Below are 17,122 nucleotides of genomic sequence, written 5' to 3' on the forward strand. Positions count from 1 at the left end.
TCCCATGAAGATGGTTGAACAGGTCAGAGCTGACCTGCCCAATGATAAGGTGTTCAACATCCCGAAAGTGCAAATTTTGGCAAATCCCTCTGGAAGAAGAATCCTTGAGGTTCATTACGTTCATATCTCCGGTAGGCAGATACCATTTCCTCCACATGCTCTATGGGATCTCCACTGGTAATGAGGTCTTCCAACAGTCTATAAAACAGCTCTTTGCAGGACAACCCTGTGAAATCATCATTGATGACATTCTGGTATGGGGTTGTACAACGTAAGAACATGATGCACATCTATGCTTGGTCCTCGGCAGAATCAGGACCAGACAGTTAGTGCTCAACTCTGCTCAATGCAGATTCAGGGTCAACCAAGTTCCTTACATGGGCCACCTGCTCACAGCTGATGATGTGAAGCCAGATCCAGGTAAGATAATGACTATACAGCAGATGTCCACTCCTGAGGACAAACATGTCTTAGAGCATGTCCTAGGTATGACAAATTGTTTATCTAAGTACCATTCCCTGTTACAGTGAAGTGGCTGGATCACTGGGTAAGACGCGCCGCAATTCTACAACCCTGCCCACCGTGGAATTGGAGCGGGCGAGGGGCGGACAACGGAAATGCCTGTTGACCTCAGCCAGGAATTTCCGGTCTTGCTCAAGCGAGGCCGCAAACTCTGGCCCATGGTCATTTGGAGAGTCGGTGCAGACTCAATGGGCTGAATGGCTTCCTTTTGCACTGCGGGGATTCTATGATAAGACGGACTGATATTGTGTGGCCAGAGGTTCGTCATCCCCACTTCTCTGGAGAGACACTATACCCATGAATTCCACCAAGGACACCCAGGGGTCGAAACGACAGAATGTAGGGCAAAGCAAACCATGTACATGCCCTCAATGTACAGGGATGTAGCATGGGAGTTCTCCCCGGGAGGGCCACACACTCAGCATGTGGGAGCTACTAAAGAACTCTAGTAAACCGCTTATGTTGTTAATCCTTTGTCATCATTTCCATACAATCCAGCAATTTTACAGCAACGAAATCTGCTTTCACTCTCTGTCAGACGGAAAAAGTGGAATGGTAGGAAACCAGAAATCTGAACTAGAAGCAGAAGTGCTGGAAATACACAGCAGAGCAGTCGGGTCCTGTGAAAGGGACTGGCACATTATGAATGGGATCTGCGTTGGTGAGTTTCGGGGGGGATTAGCAGGGTAAATATGTGGGGTTACGGGGATAGGGTGGGATTGTTGTCATAGCAGACTCCATTGGCCGAATGGCCTCGATCTGTACTGTAGGGATTCTGATAGTCAGTCATGAGAATTCATGTTGGATTTAATATATTCAAAGAAAGACTTACATTTATGTAGCACCTTCCATGGCCTCAGAATGTCCCAACATTCCTCACAGCCAGTGAAGTGCTTTTCACATGTAGACACCGTTGCAATATGGCATCCAATTCACGCATAGCAAGTTTCCACCAACAGCGATATGATAATGTTCAGATAATCTGTTTTAGTGAAGTTAACTGGAAGATAAATATTTCCCAGGACACCTGGTGGATGGATCTCCTCTGTCCGTTGGTGCCAAGGCATCATTACATCCACCTGGCAGGGCAGACAGGGCCTCAGTTTAACATTTCACTTGGAACACGGCACCTCTGTCAGTGCAGCATTTCCTCAGTACCTCACTGGAGCGCCACGTGGATCCAAGTGAACTCTTTTGCCCTGGGGTGGCATTTAAAAATGTCAGCCCAATCTTTCAGGGGCTAAGCGCCGGCATCTGCCACTGGGTTTTTGACACTAAGTCCGGGACGATATTGCAGAGAAAGATGACATTGCTGTTGCTGGCTTCAATGCTGCTTTTCCCACCTGTTATCGGCCAAATTCCAGGAAAATTCAGCCCAGTGTCATCCTATATCAGTCTAGTACAGCAAAAGTTCCGGCTGGAGGGCTTAAAAGGTTAGGGTAACCTGATGGACAAGATGAGTAGGAATATCATTCTTCAAGTGGTAGGTGAGACAGTAATGGAAGGAAACAAGTTTAAAGTGTTTATGAATGTGGCCTGAATTTTCAGGATGGTGAGCGCTTGGTGCCTGTTACCCTGAGGGTCAGTGGGGAATGCATCCCTGCCAACCCTGACAGGCCCACTGGCATTTCAAGCTCAATTGGTAGCAGGTGAGATCTCCGTCCTCACTTGGACAGACGACCCACCTTGGAGAGTTGGCAGCCAAACAAATTGGCCGACAGTTCTCCAGCCTCTCCAGGCAGAATTTACAGAGGGTAGATTAATGGGCAGCACGGTGGCACAGTGATTAGCACAGCTGCCTCACAGCGTCAGGGACCCGTGTCCGATTCCCGACTTGGGTCACTGTCTGTGTGGAGTTTGCACATTCTCCCCATGTCTGTGTGGGTTCCCTCCGGGTGCTCCGGTTTCCTCCCACAGTCCAAAGATGTGCGAGTCAGGTGGATTGGCCATGATAAATTGTCCATTGGTGTCAGAGGGATTAGCTAGGGTAAATATGTGGGGTTACAGGGATAGCGCTTGGGTGGGTTTGTTGTTGGTGCAGGCACGATGGGCCAAATGGCCTCCTTCTGCACTGTAGGGATTCTATAATTCTAAAGGCACAGTGCTGCAGTCATCAAAAGAGGTACAGCAGTGCCATACCTGAACCCAGATCCTGGGAGTGCACATCAGGGAGGACCAGGGGTCCCTGGCAGGGTTGGGGGGGTGGGTGGGAGGGAGAAGGGTGTAAGAAACCCCTGGGCCGTTGGGAGGAGGGGTAAACTCATAGTTGGAGAGTAGTCCGGGGGGGGGGGGGGGGGGGGGGAGGAGGGGGGGTGAGGAGGGCCGCAGCTCCTAGGTCCTTGAGGGGAGGCTTCCCCAGTCTGATGGGGCCTTCCAATTGAAGCTCCCCCTCCCCCCCTCCTTTGTCAGTTTCCCACCCTTTGTCATTGGGCACCTGTCAGCCTAAAGATTGAGGCTGGGCGGGTAAAGGCCTTAAGTGGGCAGTTAGGAGCCGTAACCATGTTTCTATCATGGGACTTAATAGGATGGAGGGTTATAGGTAGGCCTAGAAGGTAGGAATATGTTCGGCACAACTTGTGGGGCCGAAGGGCCTGTTTTGTGCTGTAGTTTTTCTATGTTTCTTCTTCTTTCTATGTAACAGGGCTATGGGTGGACTTCCTGTCCAATGTCCTGCCTGCCTCACTGTGAAATCATCTGGGTCGGGGTGGGCAGGATCCCAGAGGGAATCTCATCCATGATATTTTTCGTTATCCCTGCCTCAGAACCCGCCAGCGAGGGGGGTGTGGTGGTGGAGGCGGTGGGGGGGGGGGGGGGGGGGGGGTAAAATTGTGGCCTATGTCTTCACGCAGAAGGTGTGAAATTGGCTCCTGTACAATGTTATTGAAGCAGAATTCATGAACACTTTTCAAAGGCATGTAGTTATCTGCTTGAAAAAGAGGAATATTAAACATAATGGCTGGAATTTTCCTACCGTTCACGCCAGTGGGATTTTCCCATCCCGCTGCAGTGAACGGAGATTTGACTTCTTAACAAAATCTCCGTCTTCACTGCAGCGGGAGCGTGGCAGGAGCGAGCAGTAAGATCGCGCCCAATGGGCTTTGAACAGGAGGCAGTTTATGTCGCCAAACACCAGCATAGACTAGAGTGGGCCAGGGTGGGGGATTAAAACACGTATAGAGGGCTAGGGCCTCAACATTGGGATCAAGACCAACTAGACCATGTCCCATCTCTTTAAACTTTAACAAAGATGAGTCTGGTGATTGGTTGAGAGATGGGCAGACTTAAGAAGGCGATTCAAGGCCTTTGGGCCTACAGACTGCAGAAGACAGAGCCGCCAATGGTGGAGCAATTAAAATTGGGGATGTCCCAGAGGAGTGGATGAGCACCGATATTTAGGAGGGTTGTGGGAATGGAGGAGATTATAGAGACAGAAGGGGGTGAGGAATTGGGAAAGGGTGAGAAATTTGGCAGCAAGGATGGAAATGTTAAAATCAGGGCCTTGCCTGACAGGGAGCTGGGGTGATTTGAACTGAGTGTGAGCAGAGACACAGGCAGTGAAGATTTGAACAGCTTCAACTTTACAGAGGGTAGATTGTGGGAGGTGGCGACATGCCGGAACGGTCAAGTCTACAGGTAACTAAGGCGTGGATAAGGGTTTCATCAACAGACGAGCTGAGGCGGAATGGAGGACCAAAGACTGGAGAATTTGGGATTTAGAATCGGGGGATAGTCTCTCTGGGGTGAGCACTGAAGGAGGAAGGGTTAGGGCCTGGAATGAGGATATGGGTGGAGAGTGTTCAGAGTTGGTCCTGCTTATAATGGGAATAACGAGGCCATGTGAGACAGAGAGGTCAAAGGAGCCTGCTGTGAAAATGAATTAGAGAGCGAGAGAATACGAGGGTGAATATGAGGGCAAGGAATGGCTGTTCGCTGGACTCTGGGGTAGTGCCGGCTGACTGGAAAACAGCTACTGTTACGCCGCTGTTTAAAAAAGGAAGTAGACAAAAGGCGGGTAACTACAGGCCGGTTAGCTTAACGTCCGTAGTTGGGAAGATGCTAGAGTCCATTATTAAAGAGGAAATAACAGAGCACCTGAATAAGAATGGTTCGATCAAGCAGACGCAGCATGGATTCATGAAGGGAAAGTCGTGTTTGACGAATATACTGGACTTTTATGAAGATGTCACTAGTGCGGTTGACAGAGGGGAACCGGTGGATGTGGTGTTTTTAGATTTCCGGAAGGTGTTCGATAAGGTGCCTCACAAAAGGTTGCTGCAGAAGATTGGGGTACACGGAGTTAGGGGTAAGGTGTTGGCGTGGATTGGGGATTGGCTATCTAACAGGAAGCAGAGAGTTGGGATAAATGGGTGCTTTTCTGGTTGGCAGTTGGTGACCAGTGGCGTGCCGCAGGGATCGGTGCTGGGGCCTCAATTGTTTACCATTTACATAGATGATCTGGAGGAGGGGACTGAATGTAGGGTATTCAAGTTTGCTGATGACACGAAGGTGAGTGGGAAAGCGAATTGCGTGGAGGACGCGGAAAGTCTGCAGAGAGATTTGGATAGGCTGAGCGAGTGGGCGAGGATCTGGCAGATGGAATATAACGTTAGCAAATGTGAGGTTATCCACTTTGGAAGAAATAATAGTAAATTGGAATATTATTTAAATGGAGAAAAATTACATCGTGCGACTGTGCAGAGGGACCTGGGGGTCCTTGTGCACGAATCGCAAAAACTCAGTCAGCAGGTGCAGCAGGTGATCAAGAAGGCGAATGGAATGTTGGCCTTTATCGCGAGGGGGATAGAATATAAAAGCAGGGAGGTCTTGCTGCAACTGTACAAGGCACTGGTGAGGCCGCAACTGGAGTACTGTGTGCAGTTTTGGTCCCCTTATTTGCGAAAGGATATATTGGCCTTGGAGGGAGTGCAGAGAAGGTTCACCAGGTTGATACCGGAGATGAGGGGTGTAGCTTATGAGGAGAGATTAAACAGATTGGGTCTGTACTCGTTGGAGTTTAGAAGGATGAGGGGTGATCTTATAGAGACATATAAGATAATGAAGGGGCTGGATAGGGTAGAGGTGGAGAGATTCTTTCCACTTAGAAGGGAAACCAGAACTAGAGGGCACAGCCTCAAAATAAGGGGGGGCCGGTTCAGAACAGAGTTGAGGGGGAACTTCTTCTCTCAGAGGGTAGTGAATCTCTGGAATTCTCTGCCCATTGAAGTGGTGGAGGCTTCCTCGTTGAATATGTTTAAATCACGGGTAGATAGTTTTCTGATCGATAAGGGAATTAGGGGATATGGGGAGCAGGCGGGTAAGTGGAACTGATTCACTTCAGACCAGCCATGATCTTGTTGAATGGCGGGGCAGGCTCGAAGGGCCAGATGGCCTACTCCTGCTCCTATTTCTTATGTTCTTATGTTCCCATTTTGTTTTGAGAGGTCAATAGGTCAAAAATCAAGGAATCAATATGATTGAAACAGGCATCAATTTGGACATGCCTATTTTTAATGCCAACACTGGCCACCCATACTTCCACCTCTACCAATTTGGCATCACCTTGGCACGGAAGGTTGGTGTACAGACTGCCCACCATACCGGGTGCCGAGCCACCTGTTGGCAGAATGTGTGTAGCTTCAACACATTTCCAGGCCGCTGCATCTGGATTCAATTGGCCTTCGCACATTGAAACCATCTTTAGCTGCAGTGGAGCCATACATAGACTCACTGTATACATACATATAATATCCCATTGATTCTCATTCAGCCATTCTGTCTGGATTCCACGCTAAGTATGTTTTGAAGTGGCTGGCCATTTTCTGTTTGAACTTCGTTTATTAACCCCTCATGCGCTGTTACGAGAAATAAGAAACTCAACTCGATAATTGAATACAGGCGGAAATATATTTTGTCACATTCATGTTGGAAATACATCTGCATTGGTTTTAGAATCTCATTATAGTTAAAAGGACAAGTGCTATTGCAATGGGTTTGATGTTCCATCATGTGTTATATCATAAAATTGCCTGCATTTTCTAACCAGATCTGTCTATTTTAAATGTACGTCTACACTCTTGTCTCAGAAATGGAAAATAAGGGAATATACCATAATGTCTGGAGGATTACTGTTGCCTGTGGGTGGGGGTAGCGCTCGTCTCCTTTACATTGTTGCCTCTATAAACAGAACTTTCTCAGATCAAAGCTGTTTGGTTAGTAGTTCTTGCCTGCAAACTCATTATTTGAACATCTTCACCACTATTGGAAGATTGCAAATTTCCACAACCCATTAAGGAATTGTCATGCTAAGCAGAAAGCCTTGTAAGCCTGGTATCGAAGCCTCCATTGGGAGTTTCAAATCCGCCCGCCTGTGCTCTCTCGCCTCAGTTGTGAGACGGCTTTTCCTGCCAGGGAACGGGGAGAGTGTAAGCAGGCCGTGCGGTAGGTGTATGAGCGAGAGTGGGCGAGCAGAGATTGATGAGGGCAGTGACTTACCCTGGCTGAGCGGAGGAGGTCGTCCATTCTCATCCTCCTTGTGCGGGGAGTTGGTGCTTACCAGCGCTGCCACCACTGCCCATGCTGGGTTGGTGACCTTGCTGGAGGGTCTCCTCCCTGCCCGAGGGTAAAGGATCCGAAGCCTTGCCTCCGCCACGTCCAGCATTCTGGTCAAGTCTCGGTCTGAAAACTTTGGCACGGCCTCCCTGGCAGCCATCCTCTGCTTTGGATTTGGAACAGGTGCTGGGGAGGCGTTTAAATTGAGCCCCCCCCCCCAGTAATTGAAGCACTCGGTGGTCTGGGCCAATCAGATTCCAACCGCCACAGAGGCGGCTAAAAATATGGTGGGAAAAGTTGCCACTGCCGCCAGTAAGCAACACTCCTGTTTTCCCACTCGACTTGACACTTTGCCAAAATATTGGAAAATCTGCCCAATTTAAAAGGAATCTAGATAAGTACTGGAGGGTGGTAGTTGTGGTAGACCCTTCACTGGTTGAGTGCGGTCAAGTTTTAAGTGATTTCAAAGGGCTAAACCTACATGAAGGAATTTGATAATAGGGAAGGGAAGATCTCTGCTGCTGCCTCCACTATCTTGCCTGCTTTGCATGATCCCAGAGGCAAAGAGGAGCTAAGGTATCAGGGTAGCCTGGCAGCCGCAGTGGATTGCTGCTGCAGATACTCCTCTGCTTTCGCCCTTTGCTGCAAGGGTTGGTAATCGAGGCTTATGCCATGATACCACTGTGGGGCAGGGTAAGGAGATAGGTCCTGAGAACTATCTCAGCTAGTAACGGGACTGAACCCATGCCGAAGCTCTTAGCCAACATGAGCTAACTGGTCCCTTAAGAGGCTGAGAAAAATAGAAGGACACGTCGATAGAGTTAGAGAATGTAGAATTACATAGAATATATAACAGTGAAACAGGCCATACAGCCCAACTGGTCTATACTAGCATTTATGCTCCACTTGAGCCTTCTTCCGCCCACGCAATGTTTGATGGTAGGAAACGGCATGTGTGGGGCATAAATACCGACATACAGAAGTTGGGTGGAATCTACAGTTGTGCTCTAAAGTTTTACATAATTCCCTGTAGGATTCTAATCCCTACACCTGCTCAGTGGTAAAGTCAAAACATGGCTGCACTCCAAATGCCTACATTATTGTTAGGGTGGCACAGTGGTTAGCTCTGCTGCCTCACAGTGCCAGGGACCAGGGTTCAATTCCCGGCTTGGGTCACTGTCTGTGTGGAGTTTGCACATTCTCCCCATGTCTGCGTGGGTTTCTTCTGGGTGCTCAGGTTTCTTCCCACAGTCCAAAGATGTGCGGGTTAGGTGGATTGGCCATGCCCCTTAGTGTCCCTAAATTAGGGGGATTAACAGAGTAAATACATGGAGTTCCAGGGATCGGGCGTGAGTGGGTTACTCTGTTGGAGAGTGGGTGCAGACTTGATGGCCGAATGACCTCCTTCTGCACTGTACAGTGTCTATGATTGTTGAAAATGAATTAGAGCCCAAAATAGGCAACTCTGGGTTGCATTCGGGAGGTTCTGGAGAATTGAGATTTCAAGTGCAGCTTCTAATGTGATCTCATCATTATATCTCATTTTGTGAAGGTATTTTGTTCCCTTGTAATATTTAAAGATAATTGATGAATATCCCAGTTAGTTTTAAATAACACTTGAATACTTATGCACATGATGCTGGCTGCACAAGCAAAGAGTCTTCGGTTTGAGTGTCTTCTTAGAATCATAGAATCCTACTGTGAAGAAAGAGGCCATTCAGCCCATCGAGTCTGCACCAACCACAATCCCACCCAGGCCCTATCCACATATCCCTACATATTTACCCACTAACCCCTCTAACCTATGCATCCCGGGACACTAAGGGGCAATTTAGAATGGCCAATCAACCTAGCCCGCACATCTTTGGACTGTGGGAGGAAACCGGAGCACCCGGAGGAAACCCACACAGACACAGGGAGAATGTGCAAACTCCACACAGACAGCAACCCGAGCCGGGATTCGAACCCAGGTCCCTGGAGCTGTGAAGCAGCAGTGCTAACCACTGTGCTACCGTGCCGCCCGTCTTGGCAGTCCATCACTCACGGTGGCACAGTGGTTAGCACCGCTGCCTCACAGCGCCACGGACCTGGGTTCAATTCCAGCCTTGGGTGACTGTCTGTGCGGAGTCTGCACATTCGCCCCATACCTGCGTGGGGTTGCTCTGGTTTCCTCCCACACTCCAAAGATGTGCGGGCTAGGTGGATTGGCCATGCTAAATTGCCTCTTAGTGGTCAGGTAACGGGGATATGTCCTGGGTGGGATTGTTGTCAGTGCAGGCTCGATGGGCCAAATGGCCTCCTCCTGCACTGTAGGGGTTCTATTCTATGAAAACTACTTAAAAAAACAGTTGAATTTGATCAATTCCAGCAGGGCTCAGAGAAACGGCTCTCGCTGTGGGATGTACCACCTCAGAGGGGTGCTATGTGTGTGTAGCAAAGCTGACGATTATAAATGGGCCCCGGATGAGTGATAGAGTGACATCCAGTGATAATTGTGGAGCCTTGCAATGCAAAGAACAACATTATTTGTTTGGGTGGAAAAACACAAGGACAAAGCCACTTCTTAAAGCTGCAATGTATTTTTAGGAAATCTGGGAAATCTGTTTGTCTGATCTCCTTTTCTTTCTATTTTTCAGTTTGATGAATCGAGTGATGATAATATTATGACGGAACATTTGCTACCTAATCTGATTTTTAACCTGAATTTATTTTTTGCTTAAAGCGTAAAATGTATTGAATAAATCCAGATAACAGCTAAGCTTGCAAAACATGCCTTTCCTATGTTTTAAATAATCAAAGACAGCCAGTAAAGCAGTTGCCTTTGATAATATCATGCATCGTAACGTCGGGAGGTAGGGTATTTTCCTGAATTGAGAACACATGACGCAATACGATAAGATCACGATGAACAAATCACATCCTAATTATGCAGATTGGGTCATCACGTCTTGTGTGTGCGAGAAAACAGCAGCTGTTGTCAAACACTCTCCCGTGAGGCCAAATGTCCAATTAAACATGACCGCATGCTGGTATTACTGGGTAGGATTTTTGAGGGACTCAGGTTTGTAAACTCTCTGGGCCAGTCCCAGTACCCATTTGGGGTCGCACCCACGCTGAACTCACCAGTGTATGCACGATTGGAAGAAGCTACCTAATTTGGCCCAGTGGCACAGTGGTTCGCACGGCTGCCTCACAGCGCCGGGGACCCGGGCTCGGTTCCTGGCTTGGGTCACTGTGCATCGTCTGCACGTTCTCCCCGTGTCTGCGTGGGTTTCCTCCGGGTGCTCCAGTTTCCTCCCACAGTCTGAAAGATGTGCTGGTTAGGTGCACTGGTCATGCTAAGTTCTCCTTCAGTGTACCCAAATAGGTGTGGCGACTAGGGGATTTTCACAGTAACTTCATTGCAGTGTTAATGTAAGCCGACTTGTGACTAATAAGTAAACTTTAAACTTTAAGTATGCTCTGAAGATTAGGGCACATCTGTGTTGGCCTCCTCTTCCAAGCGACTGGAAAATTGATCTTCCTTTGGTTGATTTGATTTCTCCAGTAGTCTCCCAGCATTCTCACTGCGTTCCTGTAAAACCTTTCAGGTAAGTGCAGATGTGCAACACGCAGTGCAAACTGGGAATCAAACATATTGGGCCTGATTTTACCATTTTGAGTCTAAGTGCTGAATCTGGGCGTCAAATAGATCCGAGCCTGGAATCCTTTCCAGTGCGCCCATACGTGTTTTGCCGGCTCCAGTCCGAACCACGCAGTGGGCGGGGCTTAGCGCTGCCGGACCGATCGGAGCCCTGAACACTGCCAGCGAGCAAGGAGAACTTGGGGGGGGGGGGGGGAGGGGGTGTGACGGATCATCCTCTGGGGGAGGTGGGAGGATGGGGGAACGTATGGCAGTGTGTGATGAGACACTGTGTTATTTTTCTTGATGAAGAGCTTCAATGAATACTTCTAACTTCTCTTGAATCTCACGAACCCTTTTGAGGTCCTCTGCTAGTTGAACTCGCCTTCCTGTCAACAGTTGAATTTTTTTAGCATTGTCATCAGCAAAACCCTCCAACACTTCTTTCACATTCTTTTCGAGGCGTCTCACTTCAGTATTTGTTAGCTGTTGTCGGTGTGTGTTTGCTGTAATAGCTAGCATTCGCTGAATGCGCCAGAACAAGATAACGTTATTGCACTCAAGCTCAGAATCTACAAAATGCCTTTGGTAATAGTGGAAACCTCTTCTGCAAAGATTACAATGGTTCAGCGATTCCATTAGGAAGTGTTTTCGGTAAACTTGGTGCCAGGTATCTTTAATCAGAATGGTGTCCACATCTACATTTTTGGCCTCCAGGTTTTTACGAACTGTTGTAACTTCATCATTAGCAAGATAAGCTGTATGTTCCTCAGTGATGTTTAGCAGCCCTTCCAGTTCGGTTTTGGTTTCATTTCAAACATGCTATTCTGGAGACTGTGATTTCCAGTAGAACCACCTTTCTTGCCAATTTGGCCCCACCATATCACGAAATTTCAGATTCAGTATCTCGAAGACGGGTTTGCGAGGTTTCTTCCAGGAAATGGATAGCTGCATCCCACTGCTGTTTGTCAGATATGGAACGATCTTCTAAAGCATTGTGCTGGATGACTCGCAGACTGTCTTCAGCCTGCTCATCCCATCTGTGGCGTTTTATACTTTCATCTTTAACAGCATGTTTTAGTTTGTCAAAGATATCATCATGGTCCTTCCCTTTGTGCTCTGACATAAATCAAGCAAATTCATCCTCCAAGGTTCCCCAAGCAACCTCTACTGCTTTGTGAGGCAACTGTTTGTCAGTCCACTGTTTGAGCTTGATGCCCACTGTGGTATTGAATGTGCCTGAATTCACAGACTGGGCAGCAGGAAGGTCAATATTCTCTATCACATGTGTAGAGACTCTTTCCCACAGTTTCCTTTATAGAATCTCTTCCCAGTGTTTTGGAGTAACCTGACCTAAGCCGATCACTTCATCCAGAATTCCATTCTTCGCCTTCTCGTATAGTTCATTCCTGTCGAGTTCCCTCAGCCGAGGATAGTTGTTCTTCTATTCAGTTTCAAGGTTGAAGTGAGTAGCTTTAAATGCATCAGCCTGTTGTTCCACAGACTTGCGCACCATCTTCCAGAAACAGTCTGAAACTGCTCGGCTCAATTTCTTAGTTGTCACTTGATGTGCTTTCAGCATCCCTGTCTTCAACAATTTTGAATTCTGAAAGAACTCTCCTTCATAATCTTTTATGGGATCAATACCTTCATTGGTGTTGCCTCGACCGGGTAACAACTGCAAAGTAACCCAAAGCCTTCATTGGAAACAACTTGCCTTCCACAATCTGTTGAGGTCCGACTTGGACTGGCAAGGTTTTTCTCAGCGAGATCCACTTTGGTCAACACAAAGATGGTCCTTCTGCCTTGTGGGTCCATCTGGCTCACCAAGTCAGTTACAATACTGCGTTCAGCATCTTACTGAACCATCTTTCTGGTGAAAGTTTTGGTAAAATCGGGCCCAGTGGGTGGGATTTTCCAGCCTCGCTCGCCCAAAACCGGAAATTCCCGCCTGAGGTCAACGGACCCTTCCATGGTTCATCCACCCCTCCACCCCCCAGTGCCCTACTACAATTCCCATTCCCATGGTGGGTGAGAGGGTAAAATTCAGTATCTTTTATGTATGTTGGGGTGTAGCCCCTTTAAGGGAGCGGGTCATGTGACCTCAGGTGTGGGGTGAGCTGTTGGGAACCGCCTGGTGTGAGCAGTCAGCGTTTGGAGTGTGGAGCGAGTAGGCATAACAAAGAGCTATGTTCCCTGACGCCTGGCTGTGGAGTAATTGTTGAGGGGAAGCCTCAGTGAGGTGGATTTAACAGCATCAGCAATGTGTGGCCTGGGCAACTTTAACCCTCAGGCCTCAATTCCATTTGATTCTGGAGGTGCCCTCCAACAACGTCAACAATGCAAAGCTACTTAGAGCGATCAGATTAAATTAAGTGTGGAAGAAGTGGACGTGGAAGCTGGATATATCGTGGCAAACCAGATAGCAAAATTGTCGGATTATTCACTCATCTAACACTTGAGTGTAGTTTTAAATGCAGCTTCCATGGTACAAGATTTAAAGGGTTAAATTATGAGGACAGGTTGCTTGTGTTCCCTTGATTTTAGGAGGCTCGTGGGTGATCTGTTTGTTGTCTTTAAAGTGTTATCAGGATTTGAGAGGGTCGATTGACTTCTTCATGGCACAGTTGTTAGCTCTGCTGCCTCACAGTTCCAGGGACCTGAGTTCGTTTCCAGCCTTGGGAGACTGTTTGCGCGTTGCATGTTCTTCCCATGTCTGTGTGGGTTTTTCTCCGGGTGTTCCTGTTTCCATCCACATGTCCAGAGATGTGTAGGGTAGGTGGATTGGCTGTGCTGAATTGCCCCTTAATGCCGCCAAGATATGTAGGTCAGATTGGACTTGACAATTTTGAACTGTTTTTTTTCCCTCCTACCCACCCACCCACCATGCCCAGTAAGTGGGTATGGTTAAAATGAGATCCTGAGCCTCCTGGTTAGAGTTGCCCACTTGGTTGGCAGTACACCTGGAGGTTTCATCACTTGATCTCCTGTCTCAAACTGACCCACCTCCACACTCCTGCCAGTGACCCATCCTCCAAGCGATAGATCTTCCCATAGCATTTGGAAAGCTAGTGAACCCTTTTGTCAGCCAACCATTAGTCGGCGAAACAACGTTTTTATTCTCATTGCCAATTTTTTTACGTCTCGTAAATGAAAATGTTCAAAGCAAATGAAATTGATTGTTTTTTTACACTGCTCCTATGGTTTCTCTCCCTTGTTGTTTGCACTATTGTCTTGTGGGTTAATCTTTAATTCCTGTGGTTTCAAATAAGATCCTGGAGGGTTGGGAACTCGAGTTTAAGTTGTCAGGTAAGAAAGCAAAGTCCTCCCTTTTCTCAAGGGTGAAATTTTGGATCCTCTTATACAGATTGGCTGGAATTCTCCATCTCTCTCGCTCCGCCAACACTGCCAGCGAGCAAGGAGAACTTGGCACTCAGCCAAAACTCCATTGACTGCAGCAGAACCAGAGAATCCCAGCCGCAGGCGAGGTCGGAGAATTCCAGCTCCTATCCCAACATAAGCTCAACATAAGGGGCAGCACGGTGCTACAGTGGTGAGCACTGCTGTCTCACAGCACCAGGGACCCGGGTTCGATTCCCAGCTTGGGTCACTATCTGTGCAGAGTTTGCACGTTCTCTCCACGTCTGTATGGGTTTCCTCCGGGTGCTCCAGTTTCCTCCCACACTCCAAAAAAAGTGCTGGTTAGGTGCATTGGCTATGCTAAATTCTCCTTCAGTGTACCCGAACAGGTGCCGGAGTGTGGCGACAAGGGGATTTTCAGAGTAGCTTCATTGCAGTGAGCCTATTTGTGACAACAATAAATAAATTTAAATTAAGCCTCAGACTGTGCCACGCGTTCATCGCCGACTCCTCTCATTCCTTTAAGTTAGAGTGGAGTGAGTATCTTTGATCCCAGGTCTATAGGAAAGCATTTTCTTTCTTCCAGTGCTCAAGATTGAAAATTATTTGACAGCAATATAACTCGATTCCTGTTAAACTGTCAGAAATCAAACACTCAGTCAGCAGGCGCACCCACAGATCCTGCTGGAGGAGGTTTGAGAACAGGTTGCTTCCACAATCCAACAACGGGGGAGAAGTGTGTCGCTCGGTGCAATGTGAAAGGAAGGGAAAACAAAAAGAAAAGAGTGGTCTCTTATTGAAGAATTGTCTTGTGTTTATATAGGGAGCTGGGGTTTTGTTAGTATCCTGCCTTAATTAGAGATTCATTACACTGCCTCACCAGTCAGTGTAAAAATGTTTCCAATGCTCTTCAAAGTAGCCATTCAACTATTTTGATTAAACCCTTTGTGCTTTCCATTGACCATGGACCAGCGACATCAAATATTAAGCACTTTATGGAAATTTTATTAACTCTAAAGCTTTAGAGTGGATGCCAGGTTAGGTAGAGCAAAACGACCTGGGAGTGAACTGTCAGGTCACTTCAACCTGGCTGACCCCAGATGAAATCTCGGAGTTGGATTTGATCACAATGCTGGAGTAAGTGTGGTGCAGTGAAGCTGAAAACATGGTTAAGCACCAGCTTTGTTTTCTTCCACTGTGTCATCCCTGTGTTAATAGAGATATTCTAGATTAATAATTACGTTGTTAAAGTGTTTTCAGTAAATTATGTGTCATGCTGAAACTTAAAATTGCTCATCAACATACGAGCTTGCACACTTTGCATCAGGAAAATGATTGGCGGTACAGTTTGGTAAATGTTTTTACCTCAACAAAAGTTTAAAGTTTATTTATTAGTGTCCCAAGTAGGCTTACATTAACACTGCAATGAAGTTACTGTGAAAATCCCCTCATCATCACACTCGAGCGCCTCTTTGGGAGTACTAAGGTAGAATTTAGCATGGCCAGTGTACGTAGCCAGCATGTCTTTCAGACTGTGGGAAGAAATCAGACCACCCGGAGGAAACCCACGCAGTCACGGGGAGAACATGCAGACTCCACACAGAAAGTGACCCAAGCCGGGATTGACTCCGGGTCCCCTGGCGCTGTGAGGCAGCAGTGAGCCACCATGCGGCTCTTAAATATTCATATCCACTTCCTTCTTACCCCCATTGTCACATCTTTTCACCTTTCTTCTCATCTTCATTGTCATCCTTTTGCTCCCTCAACTTTCTTTTCCACCCAGCACAGAACCTCCTCAATCATGTTGCAAGTTCATTTGTCATGCCAGAGATGAGAATTTGCACCGACAGAATGCACCAGCCAGAATCTAGAGAAGAGCAACATTAGGGAAGAGGGTTTTTGATTTGATTTGATTTATTATTGTCACATATATTAGTATTCAGTGAAATGTATTGTTTCTTGACCACTACACAGACAAAGCATACCGTACATAGAGAAGGAAAGGAGAGAGTGCAGAATGTGGTATTAGAATCAAAGCTAGGGTGTAGAGAAAGATCAATTTAGTGCAAGGTAGGTCCATTCAAGAGTCTGATGACAGCAGGGAAGAAGCAGTTCTTGAGTCGGTTGGTACATGTCCTCAGACTTTTGTATCTTTTGCCTGATAGGAGAAGGTTGAAAAGGTACATCCGGGGTGCATGGGGTCCTTGATTATGGTGGCTGCTTTCCTGAGGCAGCGGGAAGTGTAGACTGTGTCAGTGGATGGGAGGCTGGTTTGCATGATGGACTGGGATTCGTTCACGACCCTTTGTCGTTTCTTGCGGTCTTGGACAGAGCAGGGTTTTGATTTGATTTGACTGACTTATCATTGTCACATGTATTGATATATAGTGAAAAGTTTTGTTTCTTGCATGCTATACAGGCAAACCATACAATTCATAGAGAAGGAAAGGAGAGAGTGCAGAATGCAATGTTACAGTCATAGCTAGGGTGTAGAGAAAGATCAACTTAATGTGAGGTAGGTCCATTCAAAAGTCTGATGGCAGCATGGAAGAACCTGTTCTTGAGTTGCTTGGTACATGACCTCAGATTTTTATATCTTTTTCCCAACGGAAGAAGGTGGATGCCACCAGAAAGAATGCTTTCTATGAAGCATCTGTAGAAATTGGTGAGAATTGTAGCAGACATGCCACATTTCCTTAGTCTCCTGAGAAAGTAGAGGCATTGTTGGGCTTTCTTAACTATAGCATCCACGTGGCGGGACCAGAAGTTGAGGATGATTGTGGAGGAGGTATTGTTGGCTATCCTTACTGACTGCGGTCTGTGGGTTAGGAAGTCTAGGATCCAGTTGCAGAGGGAGGAGCTGAGCCCCAGTCCACGGAGTTTGGAGATGAGTCTTGTCGGAATAGCAGTGTTAAAGGCTGAGCTGTAGTCGACGAATAGGAGTTTGACATAGGTGTCTTTGTTATTGAGGTGTTCCAGGGTTGAGTGCAGGGCCAGGGAGATGGCTGAGGACCTGTTGCGGCGATAGGTGAACTGCAGTGGATCCAGGCAGTCTTGGCCTCAATTGAT

The 17,122-nt window shown here is 47.3% G+C and overlaps 1 pseudogene; it reads right to left on the bottom strand.

The window, feature by feature from the left end:
• Nucleotides 1-10,987: 10,987 nt before the first annotated feature.
• LOC144495498 (dynamin-like GTPase OPA1, mitochondrial) overlaps nucleotides 10,988-17,122 on the bottom strand; it is a 56,844-nt pseudogene continuing 50,709 nt past the window's right edge.

Source organism: Mustelus asterias, chromosome 7, assembly GCF_964213995.1.
Source record: "Mustelus asterias chromosome 7, sMusAst1.hap1.1, whole genome shotgun sequence".
Classification (NCBI taxonomy): Eukaryota; Metazoa; Chordata; class Chondrichthyes; order Carcharhiniformes; family Triakidae; genus Mustelus; species Mustelus asterias.